The sequence below is a fragment of the Cynocephalus volans genome, chromosome 10 (genome assembly GCF_027409185.1).
Source record: "Cynocephalus volans isolate mCynVol1 chromosome 10, mCynVol1.pri, whole genome shotgun sequence".
NCBI lineage: Eukaryota > Metazoa > Chordata > Mammalia > Dermoptera > Cynocephalidae > Cynocephalus > Cynocephalus volans.
The window spans coordinates 13,378,483-13,405,416 of NC_084469.1; positions in this window are offsets into that span (position 1 = coordinate 13,378,483).

Here is a 26,934-nt window from a genome sequence, read left to right on the forward strand (position 1 = left end):
TAACTAGCAGGCTTTCGATACATACTTACTGAATTGATTTGAATCAATAAAGGCATGATGCTGCCATATAGTTATTAATCTAAAATGTTTGAGAAATATAATTATCATCTGACATATGATGGTCCCAAATTTCTCAGATTTTCAGGCTTGCAGTAGGACTAGAAACGGAATAAGGGGCTGAGAAAATGTAATTGGATAACTAAGAGAATTTGGGGCTGGCTGTCAAGAATGACCTGTCATTTGCAGGCAGACTTGTTATTTATTCTCATGAAGTTTCCCGGGAAGAGACAAACAAAGCTGACTCGACATTAATACATCTTTATTCACTATCACTGAACACATGCAAAAGGGCAAAGATGATGCTGTCAACACCTCCTCCTCATAGAGCAACGTGGAAGATTCCAACACAGTGCCTGTTGCTGTAAACAGACCCTCCAGGGAACGTGTAGTGGACAGTGTGTGATGAGATGTCAGGTCCCTGCTGCCTACACGCTTGTCTTCCTGGCCAACACTGCCAACCCTTCGCACTTGTAATCACAAGAAGCTTGCAACAAGATTTAAAAAATCAGACAATTCTGGATCCAAAAGGCCCCTATATATATTTAGTAATATCCTTTCATCCCGCAGCAGAGGAAACTGGGAACCACCATGAAACATGTGTGGAATGCCTTTCTAGGATAAAACTACAGAGTCCACATGTTCAAACCCATACCGAGCCAATTAAGTGGTGTTCTCCAAATTCCTCCGGCTGATGGAGAGTGTTGTTCTCAATCAGGGCCTTACTTTTCTGAACCTCAGTTTTCTCATCTTATAAAATGAGCATCATAATGACTTCCTCCCAAGGTTATAATGATAGAAGTGAGTAGATTTTATAAACTCTAAAATATAGTGAAATGTATTCAGTTATTCATTAATGAATGAACAATACTCACCAACAGCCAACTCTACCCTCCTCCACGTGGGCTTTAGAGACAAGCTTCTCTTAAGGATTTTGCTCCTAAAAGTTCTCTCTCTTCTGCTTCATCTTTTTTTTTTTTTTTTTTTTATTTATTTATTTTTTATTTATTTATTTATTTATTTTTTAATTTTATTTTGTCGATATACATTGTAGCTGATTAATGCTCCCCATCACCAAAACCTCCCTCCCTTCTCCCTCCCCCCCTCCCCCCCAACAATGTCCTTTCTGTTTGTTTGTTGTATCAACTTCAAATAATTGTGGTTGTTATATCTTCTTCCCCCCCCCCGCCCCAGTTTGTGTGTGTGTGTGTGTATGTGTGTGTGTGAATTTATATATTAATTTTTAGCTCCCTCCAATAAGTGAGAACATGTGGTATTTCTCTTTCTGTGCCTGACTTGTTTCACTTAATATAATTCTCTCAAGGTCCATCCATGTTGTTGCAAATGGCAGTATTTCATTCGTTTTTATAGCTGAGTAGTATTCCATTGTGTAGATGTACCACATTTTCCGAATCCACTCATCTGATGATGGGCATTTGGGCTGGTTCCAACTCTTGGCTATTGTAAAGAGTGCTGCGATGAACATTGGTGAACAGGTATACCTTCGACTTGATGATTTCCATTCCTCTGGGTATATTCCCAACAGTGGGATGGCTGGGTCGTATGGTAGATCTATTTGCAATTGTTTAAGGAACCTCCATACCATTTTCCATAGAGGCTGCACCATTTTGCAGTCCCACCAACAATGTATGAGAGTTCCTTTTTCTCCGCAGCCTCGCCAGCATTTATCGTTCATAGTCTTGGATTTTAGCCATCCTAACTGGGGTTAGATGGTATCTCAATGTGGTTTTGATTTGCATTTCCCGGATGCTGAGTGATGTTGAGCATTTTTTCATATGTCTATTGGCCATTTGGATATCTTCCTTAGAGAAATGCCTACTTAGCTCTTTTGCCCATTTTTTAATTGGGTTGCTTGTTTTCTTCTTGTAAAGTTGTTTGAGTTCCTTATATATTCTGGATATTAATCCTTTGTCAGATGTATATTTTGCAAATATTTTCTCCCACTCTGTTGGTTGTCTTTTAACTCTTTTAATTGTTTCTTTTGCTGTGCAGAAGCTTTTTAGTTTGATATAATCCCATTTGTTTATTTTTCCTTTGGTTGCCCGTGCTTTTGGGGTCGTATTCATGAAGTCTGTGCCCAGTCCTATTTCCTGAAGTGTTTCCCCTATGTTTTCTTTAAGAAGTTTTATTGTCTCAGGGTGTATATTTAAATCCTTAATCCATTTTGAGTTGATTTTAGTATACGGTGAGAGGTATGGATCTAGTTTCATTCTCCTGCATATCGATATCCAGTTATCCCAGCACCACTTGCTGAAGAGGCAGTCCCTTCCCCAGTGAATAGGCTTGGTGCCTTTGTCAAAGATCAGATGGCAGTAAGTGTGTGGGTTGATTTCTGGATTCTCTATTCTATTCCATTGGTCAGTGTGTCTGTTTTTATGCCAGTACCATACTGTTTTGGTTATTATAGCTTTGTAGTATAGCTTAAAGTCAGGTAGTGTTATGCCTCCAGCTTTATTTTTTTTGCTGAGCATTGCTTTGGCTATTCTTGGTCTTCTATTGTTCCATATAAATGTCTGAATAGTTTTTTCCATTTCTGAGAAAAATGTCTTTGGAATTTTGATGGGGATTGCATTGAATTTGTATATCACTTTGGGTAGTATGGACATTTTCACTATGTTGATTCTTCCAATCCAAGAGCATGGAATATCTTTCCATCTTCTTGTATCCTCTCTAATTTCTCTCAGCAGTGGTTTGTAGTTCTCATTATAGAGATTTTTCACCTCCTTGGTTAACTCAATTCCTAAGTATTTTATTTTTTTGGTGGCTATTGTGAATGGGCAGGCTTTCTTGATTTCTCCTTCTGCATGTTCACTATTGGAGAAAAGAAATGCTACTGATTTTTGTGTGTTGATTTTGTATCCTGCTACTGTGCTGAAATCATTTATCAATTCCAACAGTTTTTTTGTAGAGGTTTTAGGCTGTTCGATATATAGGATCATGTCATCTGCAAACAGGGACAGTTTGACTTCATCTTTTCCAATCTGGATGCCCTTTATTTCCTTCTCTTCTCTGATTGCTCTGGCTAGTACTTCCAACACTATGTTGAATAGGAGTGGTGAGAGTGGGCATCCTTGTCTAGTTCCTGTTCTTAAAGGAAAAGCTTTCAGCTTTTCCCCATTGAGGATGATATTGGCAGTGGGTTTGTCATATATGGCTTTAATTATGTTGAGATACTTTCCCTCTATACCTAACTTATAGAGGGTCTTTGTCATGAATGAGTGCTGAACTTTATCAAATGCTTTTTCAGCATCTATAGAGATGATCATATGGTCCTTGTGTTTGAGTTTATTAATATGGTGTATCACATTTATTGATTTGCGTATGTTGAACCAACCTTGCATCCCTGGGCTGAATCCCACTTGATCGTGATGAATAATTTTTCGTATGTGTTGCTGTATTCTGTTTGCTAGTATTTTAGTGAGGATTTTTGCATCTATATTCATCAAGGATATCGGCCTGTAGTTTTCTTTTTTGGTTATATCTTTACCTGGTTTTGGTATCAGGATGATGTTTGCTTCATAGAATGAGTTTGGGAGATTTGCGTCCGTTTCAATCTTTTGGAATAGTTTGTAAAGAATCGGTGTCAATTCCTCTTTGAATGTTTGGTAAAATTCTGCTGTGAATCCATCTGGTCCTGGGCTTTTCTTTGTTGGGAGCCTTCTGATAACAGCTTCAATCTCCTTTATTGTTATTGGTCTGTTCAAATTTTCTACGTCTTCACGGTTCAGTTTTGGGAGCTTGTGTGTGTCCAGAAATTTATCCATTTCCTCCAGATTTTCAAATTTGTTGGCGTATAGTTGTTTATAGTAGTCTCGAATGATTCCTTGTATTTCAGATGAATCAGTTGTTATATCGCCTTTTTCATTTCTAATTTTTGTTATTTGAGTCTTCTCTCTTCTTTTTTTTGTTAGCCATGCTAATGGTTTGTCAATTTTATTTATCTTTTCAAAAAACCAACTTTTTGATTCGTTGATCTTTTGAATTGTTTTTTGGTTTTCAATTTCATTCAGTTCTGCTCTGATCTTAATGATTTCTTTCCGTCTGCTAACTTTAGGATTGGATTGTTCTTGTTTTTCTAGTTCTTTAAGGTGAAGTGTTAGGTTGTTCACTTGCCATCTTTCCATTCTTCTGAAGTGAGCATTTAATGCAATAAATTTTCCCCTCAATACTGCTTTTGCAGTATCCCACAGGTTTTGGTATGATGTATCATTGTTTTCATTAGTTTCAATAAACTTTTTGATTTCCTGCTTGATTTCTTCTTGGACCCATATGTCATTAAGTAGAATGCTGTTTAATTTCCATGTGTTTGTATAGTTTCCAGAGTTTTGTTTGTTATTAATTTCTAGTTTTAATCCATTGTGGTCTGAGAAGATACATGGGATAATTCCAATTTTTTTGAATTTATTGAGACTTGATTTGTGACCTAATATGTGATCTATCCTGGAGAATGATCCATGTGCTGATGAGAAGAATGAATATTCTGAGGTTGTTGGGTGGAATGTTCTGTAGATATCTGCCAATTCCAGTTGGTCTAGAGTCTTGTTTAGATCTTGTGTTTCTCTACTGATTCTTTGCCTAGATGATCTGTCTAATATTGACAGTGGAGTGTTCAGGTCCCCTGCTATTATGGTATTAGTGTCTATTTCCTTCTTTAGGTCTAATAGAGTTTGTTTTATAAATCTGGCTGCTCCAACATTGGGTGCGTACATATTTATGATTGTTATGTCTTCTTGATGGATCAGTCCTTTTATCATTAAGTAGTGTCCCTCATTGTCTCTTTTTATGGTTTTTAGTTTAAAGTCTATTTTGTCAGATATAAGAATAGCCACTCCAGCTCGTTTTTCTTTTCTGTTTTCATGGTAAATCTTTTTCCATCCTTTCACTCTTAGTCTGTGTGAATCTTTATGGGTGAGGTGGGTCTCTTGTAGGCAGCATATAGTTGGGTCCTGCTTTTTGATCCAGTCAGCCAGTCTGTGTCTTTTAATTGGGGAATTTAAGCCTTTAACATTAAGAGTTGTTATTGAAAGGTGTTGATTTATTCCTAGCATTTTATTGGTTGTTTGGTTGTCTTAGGTGTCTTTTGTTCCTTGCTTTCTGATTTACTGTTTGGTTTCTGTGTTTGTTGTTTCCTTAGGTTGTAGATAGTGTTTTTGTTAGCTTGTTTTCTCTTCATGAATGCCATTTTTATTGTACTAGTGGGTTTAGATTTTTCTTAGGTTTTTATGCAGTGGTAGTTATTTTTCAGGAACCAAACCCAGTACTCCCTTGAGGATTTCTTGTAAGGGTGGTCTTGTGGTAGTGAACTCCCGCAGTTTTTGTTTGTCTGAGAAATATACTATTTGCCCTTCATTTCGGAAGGATAGCCTTGCAGGGTAGAGTATTCTTGGCTGGCAATCTTTGTCTTTTAGTATTTTGAAAATATCATCCCATTCCTTTCTAGCTTTTAGGGTTTGTGATGAAAAGTCTGATGTTAACCTGATTGGGGCTCCCTTATAGGTGATTTGACGCTTCTCTCTTGCAGCTTTTAAGATTCTCTCTTTGTCTCTGAGTTTTGCCAATTTGACTATGACATGTCTTGGAGAAGGCCTTTTTGGGTTGAATACGTTTGGAGATCATTGAGCTTCCTGGATCTGAAGATCTGTGATTTTTCCTATACCTGGGAAGTTTTCTGCCACTATTTTGTTGAATATGTTTTCAATGGAATCTCCATTTTCCTCCCCTTCTGGAATACCCATGACTCGGATATTTGAGCGCTTGAGGTTGTCTGATATCTCTCTCAGATTTTCTTCCATGTCCTTGATTCTTTTTTCTTTCTTTTTGTCTGCTTGTGTTATTTCAAACAGCCCATCTTCAAGTTCAGAGGTTCTCTCTTCAACTTCGACAAGCCTGCTGGTTAAACTCTCCGTTGTGTTTTTTATTTCGCTGAATAACTTCTTCAGTTCAGCAAGTTCTGCTACATTTTTTTTCAGGACATTGATTTCCTTGTATATTTTCTCTTTCAGATCCTGTATACTTTTCCTCATTTCATCATGATGTCTAGCTGTGTTTTCTTGTATCTCATTCAGTTTCCTTAGAATTATCACTCGAAATTCCTTGTCAGTTATTTCAAGGGCTTCTTGTTCTATAGGATCTAGAGTATGAGATTTATTAACTTTTGGTGGTGTACTTTCTTGATTTTTTGTATTTCTGGTGTCTTTTTTTTGGTGTTTATTCATTGTGGCAGGGGGTTTCACAGTCCACCGGTTTGAGACTAATGACTAACTAGGATGTTGCTGTGGTTGCCAATTTGGTATGGCTCCCGCCGTGACTGCTCAGTTGGCCTCTAGTGTCTTGTGTGTGTGGTTGCCTCGGGTCTTGGGCTTCTCCGGGGATCCACCTTTCTGGTCAGCTTGTACTCTGCTGGGCTGGTGGATCACGTACCACAGGGTGTGTGATCTCCGTTGAGCTTTCACTTTCTGTACAGGACTTCTCCCCGTTCCGTGTGCTCTGGCCCAGGCTGTTAGATCGTGCAGTGGCGACCCCACCAGGTGTGTGGTTTCTGTTGAGTCTCCGCCTCCCTGGCCGCACGTCTCCCCCCTCTGTGCACACTGTGCTGGGCTGGGGCGTGTCTTCTGCAACCCTCGTCTATCAGCTGGGCCTTCAAGACCCTGCTCAGCACCGCCTCGCCCAGGAAGTCTACCAGGTTTCTGCTAGGCACAGACGACCGGTCTCTCTGGGTGCCTTTGTAGCACTGTGTAGATCTTTCTCGGGTCTTGTTCACCTTTGTATCCCCCTGGTATAAACCGAGTCTAGTGCCCGCCTGCAGCCTGCTCTCCGGCAGGTTCAAGCAGACCTGGGAACTCTCCTACCACACTATTCCCAACCAGAAATTCGTTAGGCTTTTTTCCAAACTGGTGGTCGCAGAGATGGTATCTGCCTCCCAGTAACAGGAAGTTTACCGGGGCCGGAGTCCAGGGTGTGGTGGAGTGACAGTCCGCCGGCCCGTACTTCCTAGCCCTCCCAAAACTGGTCGGGACGCCCCACACCCCCAGCCCTGCCAGAGAACCGCGGAGGGAGTGGGAGAGGAGGCCGGCCCACAGGGTCCGGAAAGCCCCGCGCCAGGCCAAGCAAATAGGCTCAGTGATGGCCGAGCAGGGCGGAGCTGCCCGCACCTGGGAAAATGGAGGCAGCACTGGGGCAGTGAGTGGCCTGGTGGTGCAGGCGGGAGCCGCATGGGCATCCACCCCCCGAACAGAGCTGTGCCAGGGATCACTCACAGTGCTGTGCCAGGTCGGGCGCTCGCTCTGTCTCTGGTTTGTTGCCTTCCGTGTTCTCGGCGCTGCCGCCTCGGGCTGTTCAGTCGCGGCGCCGCTCGGGAGCTCCCAGGAATCTTCTTTAATGCCGGCCTGAAACCTCGAATCCTGAATAGGGCAGCTGGCCGCCTTCAGTGCGGCCCCAGCCTCCGGGATCCTGGCTGCATCCACAGCAGCCCTGGCGCCGTGTTCCCTGTTTCAAGACTCGCATTTGCAGCTAAGAATCAGTTCTTTTCCTGCTCCACACTTCAAAGCTGTTGCCTGTAAATGAGGCAGCCTCTCCTGCCGGGGGCAAAGTGGCGTTGAGCCCCCACGACCGGCCAGCAGCAGCAGTCCTCCCTTAAGAGATGGCCAGAGGAAGGTCCACAAGTTTCCCGGCTGCCTGAGGCCCAGTGGCCACCTTTTCCACCTCAGCTACTCCGCGCCAGCCGCCGCAGCCGCCGCCATCTTGAAACTCCTGCTTCATCTTTTTTTAAAATAAATCTTTTAATTTAGGATAGTTTTAGATTTACAGAAAAATTGGGAAGAAAATGGAGAATTCCCATATACTGCACATCTGCCTCATTGACTTTCCTCTCTCTGCGTACCCTCCTATCAGGGTACAGACACGTGGTTGTGCCCTGTATCTTAAAACACATGGGAAACATCTTTTTCCTTCACATTCCCCTTAATTATTGTTCAATTTCACTCTTCCACTTCATAGCAAAACTACTCAGAGTGATTTATCTCTACTAATAGTCTTCTCTACTTCACTCCCACTATTTCCATAACCTTTTTGTCCTCATGGTTCCACTGAATCAGGATTGTCAAAATCCTGTGCTGCCTACACCAGTGGTCACTTCTCTGTATTCACCCTATTTGACCTCTCGTTGGCTTTCAATTCAGTTTATGTCTCCCTCCTTCTTTGGAAACCTCTCTTTCCTTGGCTTCTGTGATACCACACCCTCTTCCTTCACTGTTGTTCTTCTTTAATCTCTTTTGCCACCTGCTCCTCCTCTGCATGTTCTCTGAATGTTGGCATCCCCCTGGGCATTGCCAAAGCCTTCTGTTTCCCCCCTCTATATTCAATCCCTACATCTCATCTAGTTTCATGGTTTATATCCACCTTATATCTAGCGACTCCCACATTGATATTTCCAGTCCTCACCTCTACCTTGAGAATTAGAATCGCATCTTCACTTGCTGAATTTTTGTCTCCAATTGGTTGTCTAATGGTCATCTCAAGTTTCATGTAGTCAAAACGGAGGAGCTCCTTATCACTCCCCGCTCCCATCTGCACCTTCCCCAGCCCCTCCCTCAGTAAAGGGCACTATCCTGTCACCCAAGCTAGAGACAAGCATTGTCCTTGTTTGTTTGTTTGTTTGTTTCCCTCAACCCTTTGCATCCAGTCTACCAGCATGTCCCTCTAATTGTACTTCAAGCATACTTCAAACAGTTCGTGGAAAATGGAATTAAAAGATAATATGAGACTTTTCATGAACTTTTTGAAGACCCTTTGTGTATCCTTAATCCATTCACATTTTTTCCATCTCCAACCACAACACTCTAGGTTAAGCCACTGTCTCAAGTCCTGCCTCCTGCAATGGCTTCCTCTCTTGTCCCCTTCCCGCCTCTTCTAAACTCACTCCCCACGTGGCAGCTGGAGTGATATTAAGACATCGACCATATCCTGTCACTTTCCTGCTTCAAACTACTCAGTGACTTGATAGTACATTCAAAATAAATCCAAACCATCCAAAACCCCTTGGCCTTCAGGGCTCTCTCTGCATGATCTGGCCTCTCTCTCCTCATGTCCTATCGTTCTTTTTTTGTGCATCAGCCACTCTTGCCTGCTTTATGTTTTGCAAATACGGGAAGATTGTTTCTGCCTAAGAGCTTTAATCTTGCCATTTTCTCTGCCTGGCACACTCTATTCCACAAAATTATCCTGTGACCAGTTCCTCACCACCTGGCCAGGGACCCTTCTTAACTACCTCGTTTAAAGTACCCACTCCCCTTCCCTCAGTTTCTCATGATTTCAGATCTTGGTTTTCATTTCTTCATTGCACATATCAGTATTTTAATGTCCTTGCTCATTTTATTTGTCCTCTTTCCTATCTCTAATGCAGGCACCCAGCTGTCTTGCTCACTACCCACCCCTCTACCCCTCAGAGCCTGCTAGCACATTGTAAGGTGCTCAGTAAGTACATGAATGAATGTGCTCAGAAATAGATATGCAATGGTGAACTGAAAATGGTGAATTGAAAATGACCGTAGTATAAAAAATCCACCCTTTCAGAGCCAAGCAGGTATTTTCACACTGCCCGGCCATACAACCTGAAAAGAAGAATAAGTTGATTGTTAAGAGTTTTGTGGTTGATTATTGGATGGGTGGGTAACTTCCAGATCTTTCAGGCTCCCTGGATAAGACTGATAGTTTCATAAGATGTCAGTACTAGCCATCTACTTGGATAGAGTAGATGTACAGAGGCATAATACTTGCTAAGTGAACATCTACTCTATGCAGGGAATCCTGCTCAGTGCTTCTCTCAGATTATCTCATTGAATCATTTCAATAATCCTACTGGAGAATAATCATCCATTATTCACTTTAGAGGTGAAATAACTGGGGTATGGAGGAATCAGGTAAGTTGCAAAAAGTCACACAACTACTAAATAGCACTGGATATTTCAAAGCCTGTTTTATCTCCATTGCATACTGCAATTTTGAGAACTAAGACATATTCTCCAGGTTATGATAGTAGAAAGGTGAACTCGTAATTGAATTGCAAGTGCTGGTAAGGCTAGAACTATTTAGGTTTCTTCTGTCCTGGGTTAAATCCAAGGTGTCCCAGATACTGGCAAGATGAAAAGTCTTTTTGTGAGAAACTGGGATGATATAAAAATTGTTTCAGTATCGAGAATTAAAATGAGCAACCTTCCCCATCTTATTCATTTTCCCAACCCTCAATAAATATTTACTGAGTGTCTACTATGTGCCAGACACCTGCTAGATTCTGGGGCTGTATTAGTGACAAGACAGACACAATGTCCTCTGAAGGTTTCTTTTTGAAAGAATGAGGCTACATTTAATTCTTCACCACTTACACCATCCACTTCCAGTTCCTTAATAGCATTCAGGTTCTTAATAGCAATGTGATCTGGAGTCAGCCAGGCACTGGTGGATAAGAGGCCTCTGTGGCGATGCTGCTTGGCACAGAGCATCAGCAGTAGAGCTATTCCTAGCCATCCCAGCCATCTTTGGCTCACCTTATGAGTGTGGCTTTCCTTAGCTGGTTAAGCTTTCTGGATACTTGCTTTCACTGGAGAAAATCTTCTTGGTGTACTGTAAATTTATTGCGTGGGTTTGGGAAATGTATAGAGAGTGGTATTGACAGGCTTTGGGGGTTGATTGAGTATGAAGGGGATGAAAAAACAGAAGAGTCAAGGATGACTTCCAGGCTTTGGTCTGAGCAACTGGGTGATAGGCGGTGTCATTTACTACTATGAAATATACTGGCAAAGGAGCAAGACGTGTCATTTTGTTTTATTTTGTCTTGTTTAGGAGAAAGATCATGAAGTCAGTTTTGGATAGGTTGAGATAGAGTTGCCTATGAGACATTTAAGTGGGTTGTTCGATAGGCAGCTGAAGATACAGGGTGGAATCTCAAAAACAGACCTAGAAAAAAGCCAGAAAATTGTCAACAAATAATAATAAAGCCCTGAGAGTGGAAAAGTATGTCTTCTGAGAGTTGCACCACGGAATCCAATAACTCACATAGAAGTAGTTTTATACTATTTAGACAATGCATTTTAGATTCTGTGGATTTGTTGTCTTTAACATCGAAGTTTCTTCCCTTAGGGGAAAAATCCAACCAAAAACAAAACAGAACAAAAAAAAAAAAAAAAAAAACCAAAAAGAAAAACAAAGCAAAGCAAATGAAAACAAAAACTCAGTATTTCCTTCTTTTCTAATATTGTCTTTAAACAAGCTTATCTTGCCTACTCCTTTCAGCATCAAGTCAGATAATCATTTCCCCAAGAGAAGGAGGCAGGCATGGAAATTGAATTAAATTCTGACAAAACAAGCCAATATATTTCTTTCCACTTATGTGCAATCTTATTTTATCCCAGTTGTGACTGATGCCTCTGATAAAAGAGCCCTGCATCTGTGGCTGATTTAAATAGTGTAACGTCACACATGCTCTGTCATGATCAAACCTTTTGTTTTCTTTGAATTTTGCATTGTTTAAAAAGAAGCTTTTGCATTTTTACTTTAGCATTAGAAAAAATGGTGGGATGCATGTGAACTTTGAGACAAAAACTCTAGTTTCCTATCCCAGCTCTACAACTTACCACTGAGTAAATTTTAGTCCTTTTTTTCAGAAATGATGTAGCAATTGTCTTCAGAGAGCTTTGAGACTCAAACTGCTCAGTGGGAAGTGGGAGCTATTGAAAGACACTGTTAGTTTCCTGCCCAGTGAAATGTCTGCTCACCCTCTTTTCCGATAGAACCCCAGTTTTACTTAGGGCGTCGATGTGAACAACTTTTCAGTTGAACCATATGAAATTGCCTCTTTGTTAAAAAGGCTCAAATATTGACAATTTCATGTGGTTCATTCTAAAACAAACAAACAAATCTCTCTTCCTCATCTGTGTTACAGCGAGGGGTGGCACAGTGCTCTTCTGGTCAATAAGATATTGGAGGAGGCTTGTGTAGAGGTGCCCTTTCCTGAATAAAAAGGGGAAGCCCATTTTGGCTTTCCAGGAATACACAGACATGATGCCTGGAGGTGCAACTGACAATATTGCAACTGCAAGAACGAAAGGCTCCATGCTAGGGATGTGGAGCAAAAAGCTGGAAGGACAATTTCCTCGATAAATGAAACTTTTTACTAGCTTAAGCCACAGGTTAGTTGGGTCTTGTGTTGCTTGTAACTGATTGAAATCCTTTCTGATACTGTACCCAGCAACTCTTAGCTTCTCTTTACCTCCCCTTTTCATAATAATCCCAGCTCTTAAATTTCAAGATTACTGGGCTCTGAGATAGGGCTTCCTCTCATCCCAGATGTAGTAAATCCAAGATTTTAGCCTTACTAGTAGATCTCAATGAGCAGCAGTTATTTGATGAAATGGCCTCACACTCAGAACAATCACAATCATTTATTGAGCACATACCATGTGCCAGGCATGATGCTAAGCCCTTTGCATACAAGTTCTCGTTTAATCCCAACCACAAGCATATAGAAAAATAATACCCATTAGTACGCACATCTTATAAAAAAGAAAAATCAGGAGGAGAGGTTAAGCCACTTGTTCAAACCAAACAGTTTTTAACAGGCTGAAACTAGTTTGGAAATCATGTCTCTTCCTAGCCACTTGCCATGCTGCTTTAGTTTATCCACTGTGCTGTGACCAGTCCTGCTACAGGTCTCCTTCTCTGTGGAGCTGTTCATTTCCTTCCTCTATTCTGCCTTTCTCTGTGACAGCACTGTCAAGTAGAACTTTCTGCAAAGACGGAAATGCTCTATATCTGCTCTCTTCAAAAGACTAAATAAACTACCAGCCACATGCAGTCCTCGAAGATTTAAAATGTGGCTAATGCAACTAAGAAATGGAATTTTAAATTTTACTTAATTTTAAGTACTTTAAATTGAATAGCCACATGTGGCAAGTGGCTGCTGTATTGAACAGTGCTGCCGTAGAAGGCCACAACCAGATGGTGTCACGGCCAGGCCACACTGTTCCCTTTGGTGCCTGCTCCCAGCGATTCTGCCCCTGACAGTGCTGACATTTTCCAGAGCTGACATGTCCTCTGCAGTCCTTGTGATGAAGCCAACTAGAGGGGATCAAGCCTTTCAGCAATGCCCATATCTTTCTTCAAACTCAGTGCTACAAAAATGACAGCATCTGGCTTCAGTGTGTCATGCGCAACTCTCTCGGCAGAGGTGAAATATCAAAGTCGCTGTCCAATGATGGCCATAAAAGTGTGACATTTTTGTGGGTTACAAAAGGGTTATGAGGCCATCATTTCTTGAGGTGAGTGATTTATCCAGGGAACTTGGGTATTTAAACAGCACAGCGATGTGAAATGAAAACCAAATGAAAGTCATAAAACCTCACGACACTTTTATATTTCAAAGCTAAAATATCACCTATAGTTTTCCTACTTCCAGCCTATGTGTTCAACTCACCTTTATTTCATAATTGAGTTCCGGATGGTTTCTGACACCACCAGTTGGGTCGCTGCATCAGGGAGCAAGTGATCTACTCAATGGAATTTCTTAAGAACACGGCCTACTTACAGTCAAGTAGCTGGGACGTGGCTGTTTACAAGCTTTCTTCAAGTGATCAAATTAATGGGGTCACAGGAGAGAAATGGTGATTGCTATTTTATTTCTTTAATTTGGGAAAGGAAATTAGAATTGTTACATGTAGACAACTAGGGAGAGCGCAAGGTAAGGAATTAGGAAGGCTGGCTTTTCTTCTAACTTGCTGTGACTTTGGGCAAGTCATTTAACCTCTCTCCAGGTCTCTCATCATACATAAAAGTTGGGAAAATGAAGACGGTCTTTCCAACTTCAACAGTTTGAACTTTAAGGTGATGGCGCCTGCGAGGACAATGGTAACATGGCATTTGGGGTGACTTTGGGGATATTGAGAGATTCCTCAACTCAGAGGAGGAGAAAGAGGAGGAAGATGACGAACGGTCGTAAGTATAGATTCGGAAAGAGACAACCGAGCCACAGAGCAATGGCACGACTGTAGAAATTCACACATGCGGACTCCTGAAGTTTCTGCCTGCCTGACTTTAACAGGAGGTGTGGCCTCAAATAAAATGTTTGAAGAAGGGAAAAGAATGACCACACTGGAAAAAATGGGGAAGACCGGAGGGAAGGATACAGGAAGAAACGAACAAGAAAAGTGGGGGGGAGGTCACAGAAGAAAAATCTAAGAAAAAATAATGCTACTTGCTATTAGGTTCCATAAGTATCTTCCATCACAGTTCTGGACATACACTGGTTCAGGCCACAGTCTTCACTTGTCTGCATCTTTGTCACAAAATCCAGACTTGTGCCCCTCCCTTCCATCTTGCCACTTTGATCCATTCTGCATATGCAGCCAAAGTGATTTTCCTAACACAAATCTGACCACCATGTCACTCTCATTTAAATTCCTTCATCAGCCTTCCCATTGCTCCTCAGAAGTCTAAATTTTTTAGTCTGGTTTTCCAAGACCATCCTAATCTGACTATTTTGTATCCTTACAGCTGTGGTTGGCAAACTTTTTCTGTAAAAGGTCAGCTGGTAGATATTCTCTGCTCTGCAGGCCAAATAAATTGTCTCTGTGTCAACGCTGCTGTCACGGCAAGCAGCAGCAAAGACAGCATGTCAGTAAAGGGTATAGCTGTGTTCTGATAAAACTGTACCTACAGAAACAGGCAGCCCTCCTGTGGGCTTCAGGTGACTGACGTCTACCCTGTGGTCTCAGAGTCACCTCCATCACCCAACCCTCCACTTCTCAGGACCCATGGAATTACTTGCAACTCCCTGGCTGGGCTCTGCCCTCTCTCAATACTGTGCTTCTGTGCATACTCACCCCTCCATCTAGTTGACCTCCACTCATCCTTGTGTTTTTGTTTAAACTTCCTCGACAAACCCACCCCAACACTGTATTCCCACTTATCACACTGTAGTATAATTACATGTTTGTGTATGTCTTTCACACCTCGCTGCACCATAGGCTATCAGAGGGAAGGCACTACATGTTATTCATTTCTGTAATAACCACAGTGCCCCTGGGAATGAATGAATGGACACTAAAATTCATTTATCATTGTGAGGATTGTATATTCCAGGTGTGTCTGGCTCCATTGCCTAACTACAGAATGAATGCATGATACTGACTCTGAGTTCCTAGAAGTAAAGAGTTTGATAGAAAGCCTCAGAAAGGAGGAAGTGAACTTAATTTGAAGCACACTTCAAGAGTAAATAGGGTGGCAGTACTGACAGCATCATGTGACCTTATGAAAGACTACAGATTGCTTAAAGAGATACTGTAAGGTCTGCATGTCGTAAATTTATCAGATGGATCTGAAACTTGGACTAGAAAATAAATGAGCAGTGGAACTGTGACAAGGAGAGGATACACCTGCCATGACGTTTTCATTAGGAACAGGCAACATCTCTAGCTGGTAGAGCTGACAGCCACAGCCATGCCAAGTAAATAATCTGCATAGAAAGTGTAAGAATGCAAAAACATTTCCCATGTGGAGAACAAGGCCTTGGCAGGGTTTTCTGTGGATGGAGATTGTGAATGACTGCCTCAATGAATGTGAGAATCACCCAAGAGATTGCCTGAAGAACAGGTAGGGGCAACTAACATCTTGTTGGATGACTACTGCGTGCCAAGCACTGTCTTACTACTAATAATCCTCACAAAAAAGCACTAAGCATATCGCAATTTTATGGGTCATAAAAATGAAGTTCAGAAGACTTAAGCAACCTCTATAGGGTTGCAAATCTCTGTTCTTTCCCATGCACTGGCAGGTGCAGCATAACCAGTGTCTAGCATCCAAGAAAGGGAAATTGAAAGAACTGAGCTAGTGATGCCTGGCCAAGTGAATGGAGAACACCTATCTGGATTTTTTAAAAAGAGTGAAAACAGGAGACGAAAAGCTAATACTGAGCATCTACATTTTTGGGTTCACCACCACTCAATCCTCTTCCTGTTAATTCCCCTACCTTACAGAACTCCAATTTCCAGTTGGAGAATGACCCACCCCATTTCACATAATCTTGCTGCTATTGCAAATATCGAAGTTATTCCCTTCCTTTTCTGTGTAAGCTTAAGGAACCTGTGGAGGCTATTTCTACCAGATCTTTCTCAATCTTCTCTGATACTGAGGCTTGGCCAATCAGATTTCATCTCTTAGGACTTTAAATCTTAAGTGGATAGGTATAGGAAATAAATGGCTGGAATTCATTCCAACACCATACTGATGGTTGATAATTCCTATCCTATTTTTAAACCTGTTCATGCAGCCTCCCCATGGATTCTCTGACTCCCCAATAACCTCCAACCCAGTAAATCCCCATTATTGGCCAGTGTTGGTTTCTATTACTAGCAGTGAAAGATGTGACTCGTTTCCTTGATACTGAGAAAAAGAACAGACTAATAATACACAATCAGCACTAAGATACACAATAATAAACAACCTCCCTGGGTTTAAGAATAATTCAAGTGTATAGATTAAAGAGACTCACTGAGTTCCAAGACTATTAATGTAGACAGGCCAATAACTATTAAAGTACCCCCCAAATAAATTAAAGTCCTAAAAATTTTAGAACAAGCAGTTGTAACTCACGAATTCTTTAACCAGCCAACATACAATCTAAGTATGAAGACAATGGAAAGACATTTTTAGATATACAAAACCTAGGGAGTCTATCATTTGTGTACTCCTCCTGAACAACACACAAAAGGGCTCAATAATGAGCAAATTGAGGTGCACAAACCAGAAAATTGTAACAAAAATATACATACTATAATAATATATGTATATATATATAACTGTATATGAAAGCTGTTATGTAAATATGTACACAAAAGTCCCCTCTTATTCTCAGGTTAGCTTTCCATAGTTTCAGTTACTCATGGTCAACTGTGGTTTGAAAATATTAAATGGAAAATTCCAGAATTAAGCAATTCATAAGTTTTATATTACACGCTGTTCTGAGAAGCGTGATGAAATCTCCTGCCTTTCTGCTCCGACCCTCCTGGGAAGCGAATCATCCTTTGGTCTGGTATCCCCTTGCTGTGTACACTATCTGCTCATTTGTCACATAGTAGCCATCTCGTTTATCAGATCGACTGTTGAGGTATCACAGGGCTTGTGTTCAAGGAACCCTTATGTTACTTCATAATGGCCTCGAATTGCAAGAGTAGTGATGCTGGTAATATGCCAAAGAGAAGCCATAAAGTGTTTAATTTAAGTGAAAAGATGAAAGTTCTTGACTTAATAAGGAAAGAAAAAAAATCATATGCTGAGGTATGCTAAGATCTATGGTAAGAATGAATCTTGTATCTGTGATATGGTAAGAAGGAAAAAGAAATTCATGCTAGTTTTGCTGTTGCACCTCAGACTGCAGCATTTACAGCAACAGTGCTTGATAATGCTTAGATAAGATGGAAAAGGCATTAAATTTGCAGGTGAAAGAAGACATGAACAGAAACGTGTTCTGACTGATTATCAGTGGTTTCAGGCACTCACTCGGAGTCTTGGAACATACTCTCCGCAGATAAGGGTGGACTACTATATACATGATACTTATACATATTTCAGACATAATTAAAAGAAAAAATCAATCTGTGTTATAAATATGAACACATAAGAACTAGTAGAATCAATAATAATAGAACAAGCAGCAAAAGGCCATCAGTAATATTAGGGAAGATTTGAGCCAACAGCATTAATAAATTTGACCAAATTGATATAGGACACTACACCATCAGCAGCAAAATACATGCTCTTTTCAAGTGCGCATGAAATATTTACTAAACTGCACCACATTCTGGGCCATAAGGCCAATCTCAGTAAACCTCAAAGGCTTGAAATCATACAAAGTACGTTTTCTGACCATGTGGAATTAAGCTAAAAATTAGTAACAACAATAGTAGCAACAAACAAACAAGAACATCTTCAAATGTTTGAAATTTAAGCAATATATCTAAATAATATAGATAAATAAATCACGGTATATCCATACAGTGGAATATTATACAGAAATAAAAGAGAAAATACTACTACATTTAACAACTCAGATTAATCTTATAGACATAACATTGAGTGAAAGAGAAAGACATGAACGGAGACATTTGTAGGACTTCTTTCTATAAAGTTCAGAAAAGGATGCAACTGATATATGATACTAGAAGTTGGAATAGTGGTTACTTTTATGGTGGAATTAATGACTTGGAGGAGGGCAAAAAGAAGGCTACTGGGTTTGGTAAATGATCTGTATTTCGATCTGGATGGCAATCACAAGGGTGTGTTCACTGTATAAATTCAACAAGCTGTATACTTAAGATTTGTGTACTGTATTGTGTGTTGTAATTCAATTAAAATGTTTACAAAAATACTTCTCAATTCCAAAAAAAAGGAAAACAAAAAGTAGCTAGTTTACTTAGAAATAGCAATGGGAAAATACAAATATATATATATATATATATATATATACATATACATATACACATATATATATATATATACATACACACACACACACACACACACACACACACACTATGAAGTAGAAAACCAAGAAAACAGCAAAGGAACTACAAATCATAAGATAACAGAAATAAAATCAAATACATCAGCTATGACAGTAATGTGGACCAGATTATCTTTTTTTTTTTTTTTTTTTTTTTACTAAAAAACACAGGCTCTTACATTGGGCTGAAAAAGAAAAAAAAACCCACATAAACACAAAAAAAACACATGCTCTCTTCAAATGATACAGTAAAAACAAAGCAAAATGAAAATGTTAGAAGTAATGGGTATAAAAGGATATCGTAGGCAAACATTAAAAAGAGGGGTAACTCTTCACGTAATAAACATTACACGAACATCAGACAACGATGATAATGAAGATGTAATGGCTTTGAAATTTTAGGCAACAAATAACATCACCCTACCTACCCTCTCTTTCTCTATCACTCTCTCACTTACTCTCTTTAAAAAGAGAAATATTTTAGGTATATAAACACAATGTATATCCATGTTCTTACCAACTAGTTTAAAAAACTAAACAATCTAATCATTTCTACACATTCATCTCCTCCGTAATTACTGAACTAAATTTGCCAGCCCTACTATTCTCTGATTAGTCTTTGTTGGGACACTTTGGCACTTGACTAGCCATTGTGGTGAATTGTGTGAATTGTTTTTACTGAAGATTCACTCGATACCATTTTTGTATGATTTTAGATACCGTACCTCTATCACACTGATTTACCACTTCTCAACGTCTTTGAAACTGTAGTTAAATTAAAGGGGTTACTTTATCTTCCATAATCTCCATCAGCAATCTTCTCGCCCTTCCTCTATCTAAAACCAATTCTTCATTTTGAGCAATGGTCATCTTAATTTTGTGAGCCAGTGCTATACGAACCCAGGGTCAAACGCCGCCTACCAACCTGACTGCTATCCTATGCACCTCCAGATAAAAATTCCAAAGCAAACCCTGCTCCTAAAGAATGCAATTTTTCTTTAACTTTTTATTATTGAACATTATACAAAAGTAGACAATGGCATAATAATCTTCCATGTACCTCGTTTTAATTGTTATTCCTGGACAATCTTTCACCTAATCTAGTTTCCCTCCCCACCCCCGCCCCATGCTTAGATTATTCTGAAACAAAATTCTAGACATCATATTGCATTGTATAATTTTAAAATATTTTAGCATGTAATTCTAAAAGATAAACACATAAAAATTACTTTTCCATATTTTTGTTTTCTAACTTCTCCATTAAATAATAGAATGTGTCTATTTTTATTCACCATTGTATCTCTAGCTTTTCTATAGTGCTTGGAACATTCTGAATAAGTATTTTTAAATGAGTAAATAAATGAATTGAGATAGAATCACCTATGCAATTAATACTGGAATACTTTTCTTCCTGGGTAATAAAAAGGTTGGGGAGGAGGCGCTGTTTTCTCAGAAATAACAAGCATAATTATAAAGATTCTAGAAAAACTCATTTAAAGGGATATTCCTAACATGGCAGGAATACTGACACTTAAAACTTGAAAAAGAAAAGAACTACTCCAAAACGTAAAGCGATACATACCATAGTAAAGAGAGAAATGGGAGAAACCAGAACAAAGACAAATTTCAAAAGATGAGCTTATAAGACATTGATAAATTTGGCTGGTTTTCCTACATCGTTGGTGAGACTGTAAATTGGTGCAGCCATTATGGCAAACAGTATGGAGATTCCTTAAACAACTTCAGATAGAACTGCCATGCGATCTAGCAATTCCACTGCTGGGTGTATACCCAAAGGAATGGAAATCATCATGTCGAAGGGATACCTGCACCCCCATGTTTATCACAGCTCTATTTACAATAGCCATGCATAGGAACTAACCTAAATGTACATCATCCGATGACTGGATACGGAAGATGTGGTATAATACACAGCGGAATATTACTCTGCCATTAAAAAGAATGAAAATAGTGCCATTCACAGCAACATGGATGAACTTAGAGAAAACCATACTAAGTGAAATAAGCCAGACACAGAAAGAGAACTATCATATGTTCTCACTCATAAGTGGAAGCTAAAATCATAAAATATAAATAAAAGAAAGAAAGATACAACATTCACAATAATGCATTGAACTTCCAAAAGGGGAACTGAGGTTACTAGAAGTGGGAAGAGAGGTGGTAGAGAGGAACTGGTAAAGGGCTGTGAATAGCAATGACGGTGTATATTATTGAATATAATAATTATTCTGATTTGAGCATCACATATTGCTCGTGTGTATTGATATTCAACTCTGTACCCCACAGATATGTACAATCAACTACGCAATAAAAAAATTTTTAAAAAAACAAAAAGAAATTTGGCTGGTTTGTCCATAAGAAGACAATATTAATTAAGAAGATATAGCATGTAAAATGTAAATGTAGCATGTAAGTGTCATTTACTAAAACAATGACGAGGATAAATGACAGAATAAATGTGAACATTGTTGTAAAACTACTCAGCACTTTTGGGTTTCAACAACTAAGCTTTCTATTGGAATTTCCCAAAATCAATTTGCAAGAGATAAGAGATTTAAAGTCAAAAGATATTTCTGGCCTCCCTGGTGCAACTTACAGACAAAACTGAGCTGAAATGAAAAGAATGCTTTGTGGTATTAATCATTTGTGCACAGAAGACTTTACCGAGTGTGCCAGACACTTTCCAGTTGCTCCTGGAGACCCACTCTGCACTCACACCCTCCCCCCAACCCTTTCTCCGCCCCAGGAAATTGACTTGCAGGAGCCGCTCTGGCTTCCAGTTGGTGTGGTCAGTAGGTCTTGCTTTCAGGAGACTGAAGTGAGGGAATAGGTCCGGTTGTTTATTCCCCACCTTTATTCTTGCAGGCTGCTTTGGGCTGGCTATTGCTCCTCTCAAGTTGGCCCTCTACATATTTATCACCTTTTAAGATTCCCCAACTCTCCCTTTTCTCATCCCTTTGAGCCCTGGGTGGTAACAGGTCTTCTGTTACTACCCATGGGAAACTCACTTTTACCCTTGAAAATAGCCCCTTAAATGGTAATTTGAGTTCCCCCTCTGTCTCCTGCTGCATCTTTAACTGAGAAATGCCAGGCAGGTGTCACATAAAACATCTACAATCACACATTATTTCTACTGCTTCTGGGCAGAAAAATCCTTTCAACACCCTAGTCTGATGCTTTCCTATCCTCTCCTAATGATTTTTGGGGAAAGAGATTCAATGACTTCTCTCAATAGTTTATCCATCACTAAATCATGAAACAACCTTTGCTAATAGAAATTTATACTTCATATGCAATGAAAATCTATCCCTGTTTTCCTTTTGTGCTCATCACTGAGGTCACAGGATGTCAGTATTAAAAAGGAACCTCAGGCATCATCAAATCCAGAAGTTTCCAAATGGGTGTTTCTGTTTATGCCCTGATACATTTTCTAAATTTCAAAGGGGTTAAATGGACATTATTTACTTGCATGGGATAGGAAAGCATGAGTTATTCTGCGTTTGTAATAGATTTAATAGACAAAATCTCTCTAAACACACACATTCAGCATAAAAAGTTTGAGGACTAATTAACCTAGTTTAACCTCCTCTTTACTGTAGCTCAGAGAGATTACGGCTTATCCAAAGTCACCTAGTTAGCTTGTTGCATGGCTTGGAATATAGCCCTGGTTCCCTTCCTACCAATTAGTCCTCTTTCTATTAAACAATCCTCCTTGTTAGATGAAAATCCTCCTTCCTGCCCCCAAATAGCTTTATTATCTGTGTTCCCTTGGGATAAATCTCCAAAATGCAAGTTGCCAGGTAAATTAGTGTTGCTACTCAAAGTGTAATCTGAGAACCAGCAGCATTAATATCACCTGGGAGCTTGTCAGAAATGCAGACACTCAGGCCCCAGGTCCCAACCTATAGCACCTTAACAATATCCCTTGGTGATTCTAAAATATTTTGACTATATATAAATGGATCTAGATATATAAAGAGATTTATTATAAGGAATTGGCACACACAATTATAGAGGCTGAGAAGTCCCAAGATTTGCAGTCAACAGTTGGAGGCCCAGCAGAGCTGATCGTGTACTTCCAGTCTGAGTCTGAAGGCCTGAGAAGCAGAGAGCTGATGATATAAGTTCCAGTCTGAGTCTAAGTCCAAGGGCACGAGAAAACATGTTACAGCTCAAAAATAGGCTCTCTTTTATTCTGTTCAGGCCTACACTGGACTGAATGAGGCCCACCCACACTGGAGAGGACAATCTGCTCTTCTCAGTCTATCCATTCCAATGTTAATCTCATTCAGAAACACCCTCACAGACACACCCAGAATAATGTTCAACCAAATGTCAAGTGACACATAAACTGAACCGTCACATGCATACACACGTTATAATTTGAGACACTTTGACCTGTCAGTCATGCTTAATTTACAATTTAAAAAGAACACATGGACGGCACCTGTAGGTGTCCCCAGCATCCAGATGCACAAGTGAATGTCTATTTCCTCCCACCTTCATCACCCCCAGTGGAATTTGCTGTAAGAAGGCTCACAGTGAGAAGGAATGATCTGATATCTCCTCTTTCTTCTTGGAACAGAAGGTTGATGCTACATTAATATGACTCTCCAGCCACCTAAGAGTTCTTCGCTTGTAGAGAAAAGTATTTCCAACTTGCCCAGTTGTCTTCCATTAGCTACAGCTCCTTGAGAACTCATGTTCCTTCCACCTCATTGTCTAAAACCTGCTCATAAAAAATAGGACATTAAATTGACAAGGATAAAGGGGATAAGAGGTGGGGAGCAGGAAATCCAACTGGACAGAGTGAAATCATGTGAAAATTAAAATAAAACTAATATGAATCCAGGCATCTGGGAGTTGAGAAGGGAAGAGTTATGTAATTCTAGTCCACTGATGTCATTGTAGCCTGTTCTGACTACGTTGTGACTGGCCAAGGGGGCCAGGGGCAAGGGGACGTGGACATGGGAAGGACCCAGACATTCTCTGGATCTGAATTTCAGCCTTATGTATACAAGATGAGGTCAGTGAAAACAAAGGGATGTGTCTGAGCAACAGCCAGGGCCATTTCCCTGCAGAGATGGTTCCGCAGTCCCGAAGAGGGACCCGCTGTGAGTTTAAGTCTCCGTCATCCCTCAGGGCCTTCCCCTCCCTCATCCAGTCTTTCTGTAGCCTCCAGAGCCCATCTGTGGCAGTGACGCCTCGCAGGCTTCCAGCTCATCTGTGTGCAGGAATGGGAGGGTCGGGGCCACTGACACACACCAGTATCCTGCAGCCTATTATTTCCTGCCTGTCCTGGCTCCCCTCCAAGGCCCAACATGACAGGTGGATGAAGTTCATGAGGAAGCTCAGCAATGGGCCAGTTTTCCAGGAATGCTACTGCTAACTACATTCACAAACTAAGCCAACTCCCCACCACCCTAGGCTGAATGGGGGAGGCAGCTGAATGGGGCAGAGTAGGTTATTCCTCTTCTTTTTCCCCTCTGTCTCCAGTCTGGATCCTGTGATTGTTTCGCTGGTAAAAGCAACTCCCTGCTCAGACTCCAGGCTTCCAAGTGCTTCCAAGGCCCATACAAGGAACAAAGGCACTTAACTGATGCCTGTTTTCAAAACAGTGACCCACAACTGAGGACTGGAAGAGAATACAATCTGTGCCATTGTGGAGCATGGGGGTGAGTGGTATGAGGGCCTCAGCCTGCTGTAGCAAGAAAACTCAGGATGATTTAGTAATCTGATTGCAGAAGGAGGAGATGGGGAAAAGCAGGAAAAGGTCACGGCTTTTAATAGGCAACCCAGAAAGATGTAGACAGCTATATTAAATTTAGAGAGAGAAATTATTCCATGTGTACAGGACTTGGAGATTATAGAAGTATCTGATCTTCCAATATGCTTATGACTTTTTTCCCCCCAAGTAAAACTGTGAGTTAATAGGGCAAATAATCATGCAAATGATTCTTGTCCAGTGTCTCGGGCTGACCAGCTTAAAGCAATCCCCAAGCCTTCCTATACAACCCATTCAACAGAGCATTCACTGTGTCCCTACTCCATGCCTCCCACTGTGCTGAGAGGGAAAAGAGAAGGAAAGGGAATGTGAACCTAAATATAAGTCCATGCCCTCCTGGAGCTCACAGGCGAGCACAGAAGACAGACATGCAGGTGGATAGATTGTAACAGGATGTGGCTGGCACTGAGATAGAGGGAAGTGAAAATACCATGGCAACCCAGAGGAAAGAGACCAGGGAAAGATATAGATGCCGGGGGGGATGAGAGGTGCACCCTGTTCAATGCTAGGTAAGCAAAGCCAGAATGGGATGGGTCTGGCCCACCAGATTCCAAGGCAGTAAATCTGCTAGTGGAACTGGCAGTCAGAAGGGGACCTGTGGACTAGGGTCAGCATCTATTTATTTTGATCTATCATTGGATGCTGAATAATCACCATCTCTTAGTACTGTAGTAATCACCCCTCTTACTGGGTAGGCATTTGCAGAAGTCCTTAGAAAGTTTTCAAGAGTCCGCATGGCTGCTGGGGGAGCTAGCTTCAGACTTCATACAGATGTCCTAGAGATCTGGAGGGAAATTATTTTGGGACAAGAGTATGTATTTCAAGGTCCTGGCCAGTATCTAAATAACTTACTTTTGTTGGTGCCTCCATGGTTAAATACTAAGCATATCTTCCCCATGCTATAGCATCAGTGCAAAGGAATGAACCAGAAGAGCAAACCATCTCCCACGCCCAAACTCCTTCCATCCTGCCCACAGGTGGAGAGGGGGAGGATACTTGGATTCGAGGCTAATAAATTCTCTCCCTGTCTCTTGACAAGATTTAGAAGAAGGACAAACAAAGAGATGGACTCAGATCTGCATATATAAAAGACCCTCCCTTTGGTGAAAGGGTCTTTGAAGATTATGTTTTATACAGAAAAATGTTTCACTTTTTAAATAGGCTCTAGACTGCATTTTTCTAAATATTAAGGTTTATTCCTGAGAGGAGGAGAATATTTACATGTGTGTGCCTGCGAACCAATATATATTTGCCTGGAAACTAGGAAGAAAGAGAAGGCATATCTGGATGTCACACTGATATGAATTTGTATAACGGGACCACAGTTAGGGTGCCAAAGTTCACCTTGGGTTGTTCATCTTATCGGAACACTGAAGTCCGCCCTTGACGGTCTTGCCAAAGTCCCCATCATGTCCTCCAGTCTTCCTTTCACTCTCCTAGGTACTGTTCTAAGGGGAATACATAAGACTTTGGAAAGTTAAAGTAAATTATTGTGCTGTCGCAATTATGCTTTTGTGGTTGGAACAGACATAGAGAGGGATCCTACCTCTCTGGGAAGAGGCTGGGGAATTCCAAAAAAGTGAAGTTATTTTCAAATCAAGATTTAGCCAAACTCAAAAGCAGCTCTCTCTGAGACGAGGAGCTGGTCTTGGGGTGGAAGAGTGAGGGTAGCTAGAGAGTACACAGGCTTCTCCTGTGGGAATTTTAAATGATCTTGGTCTATAGAAACAGTCATATTTATCCTTAAGTTTGAAATCGGTTTCTCTTTTGTAGTTTCCCTTTATTATTAAAACTCTTTGGTCAATTTTAAAGACTTCTGGGAGTGGTATTTTAGGAATTAGGGCCCTTCTATTTTGCTCTCTGTTGAGTGAGATCCTTACTACTTCTTAACAAGAAGAAAACTTCAGACATTCTTGGTAGGAGAAACCATGAGACCAAAGATCTTTTCCGAAAAGATACCAGGAAAGAGCATATTTAAAGAGGAGTTGGATAGTTGGATGCAGAAGGAATTACAAAATAAAAAGAAAAAAGATAAAGAAAAATTCCCATGACTCTGCTATCCTCAAGGAGCTTCTAATTTACTCAAGAGGATAAAGCATATACTTAGGACTCAATTTTTCCAACTGAAGTGGTTATTCACCCATCCCACCTTGCCCCAACTTGCTTTCCCTGTTGTACCCATCTCTAAAAACGACACCACAATCCATCCAGTTTCTGAGCCAGAAACTTGGGTTCCATGTTTGATTCTTTTCTCTTTTTCACCCTCCAGAAACAATCAGTCTCAAAGCCCTGTTGGTTCCTTCCTCCCAAGTCCTTGTACTATTTTCACTTGATACTGCTACAAACACATTGGAAAAATATACAGAATGGGAAGTCACTGGATTTAGCAACTAAACAAGCTTTAATGACTTGTGAGGGAGCAGCTTCAGTAGGCAGATCACAAGCGGTTAAGTGAGAGTAGGTGTTGAGGTGGAAGGAACATGAGTTCTCATTGTACCTGATA